Consider the following 2,151-nt stretch of genomic DNA (forward strand, 5'->3'; position numbering starts at 1 on the left):
CTCAATGTTAGTAGCAAAAACAATGAGTCTTTCTGCAAGGAGCAATATATTCTAAAATGAAATGGAGATCTTTTTTAAAGGTTAAAAACTCAGTCAAGTTAATGTCTTACAGGGCTTATACTGAGTTCAATATTTTATAACTGTATTAATTCAACTGTGAATCTAGAAACTTACTACCACTTGTGAAAGAGATGTATGCTTGCTCTGGAGTGTGTTACTGAATGTGTTAAAGCGGTAATGAAATGCTTCTTCTAATCATGTAATTAAAAATTAAAAAAATATTATTTTATGTGTATGAGTGTATTGCCTGCATGTATATAAGTGCCCCTGTGTCACGTAATGCTCATGGAGGTCAGAAGAGGGCATTGAAAACCCTGGAACTGGAGTTATGTATGGCTTTTAGCTGCCATGCGGGTGCTGGGAACTGAACCTGGGTCTTCTGGAAGAACAGTTAGAGCTCTTAACAGCTGAGCCAACTCATCAGCTCCATGTGGAGCTTACATCTTATGGTGGAGGCAGGTAGATGATAAACAATATCCTTAACAAGCTGATGGAGATGTCAGGAACTTGTCAGTGCTACGTAAAGAGAGCAACAACAAACCAAGGTAAGGCAGGTTTCTTTCCCTCATAGAGCAGAGAGAGGGTGAAGTAAGAGTATCAAGATATGCTTCCCTGTGAAGGGAGCACGTGTGCCAAGGCACGAGGAAGAGAGACAAAAGAGATTTCTGGGCCAAGGCAGAGATGGTGCTAAGCCTGAAGCAGGAGGCTTTGGGTGAGACTGGAGAAGGGTTAGGAGGGGGTGAGCTTGGAGTCCACTCTGGGAGAAGACTGAAAGGGTAAGGAGAGGCTACAGGGGGCTGGGGAGTTGGCTCAGCGGTTAAAAGCACTGCCAGCTCTTGCAGAAGACTGGAGTTTGATTCTCAGCACCCATATGGTGACTAACAACTGTCTGTAACTCCAGTTCCAGGGTGATCCAGTGCCCTCTACTGACCTCCATGGGCACTGCATGATACAGGCGCACTTACACGCATGCATGCAGGCAATACACTCATACACATAAAATTAAAATAATAAAATGCTTTTTAAAAAAGAGAGGCTGTAACTGTGAACTACTTTTCAATTCTTTAAAAAGATAAGTCAAAGGGTAATACTTTGGATAAAAGTAAATGATAGCTTTCTTAGTTTTTTATATCTGTATCATTGGTGTTCTGAGAAAACTTGATTGGCAGGTAGACAGTCACCTGGTTAACTTCCTGGTAGAGCACCAGAAAAATCATGTTTGTAAATATACTTTTTTCATTCACCAACAGAGAAAGGAATTATAACAGAACCCCAGAAATTTATAGCAAGGCTCCCCTAGAGCTACTGAGATAGACATAGTTTCAGGTTACCACCATGCTTATATATTTCTCTTTATGTTAACAGGACACAAGTACTCCACTTAGGATGCAGGATTGTTCAGAGTGATTCAACTAGCTGTGTGATTAAACAGCATTCAGAGAGAATGCAAGGTCAAAACCCGGCAGCTGATGATAACAAAGGGAAGAACGTTTTGAAATGCTTGTTTTGGGAAATATGTTGGCATCTCTTCATTTGTCAGTGTATGGGCACAGGATAATTGATATTGCTCATATGCAATACCTGATATTTATTTTTCTCCTGTCATATTTTGTTGATATCCTGAGTGTTCTGTCTCTATCTTACACTCTACAACCCACCTGTTGAATTTCTTTCTGTAAGGAAAGGAAAATGAGGTCCAGAGAGATTAAATATGAAGTTCAGGACCATGTATCAACTTGGTAAACAATATACTTTAATATTCTCTATTTTACTGTGCACGTGGCTTGCCCTAACTATGTTTCACTGAGCAATGATTTATCTTGAAAAAGTGATATCAGGCAGTTGCTTGAAGATCTTCATTGCTAAGCATGCCCTTTTTACTGAGTTTCTAACTCAGAATAACTTCCTCCTTTCCCTTTCTGTCTCTTCTTTGGCTACCAGCCAAAATGCCTAAGGATGCTTCCAGACACTCTGGGCTTCCTCACTGTTTCTCTGAAGACACCTTTTTCCTTTCTCCATGGATCTTGTGGCACTCCAGGCCTAGGCTTAAAATCCTGCCTATTTATTTATTTATTTATTTATTTATTTATT

This window comes from Nannospalax galili, unplaced genomic scaffold (assembly GCF_000622305.1).
Source record: "Nannospalax galili isolate Female #2095 unplaced genomic scaffold, S.galili_v1.0 scaffold563, whole genome shotgun sequence".
Lineage (NCBI taxonomy): Eukaryota > Metazoa > Chordata > Mammalia > Rodentia > Spalacidae > Nannospalax > Nannospalax galili.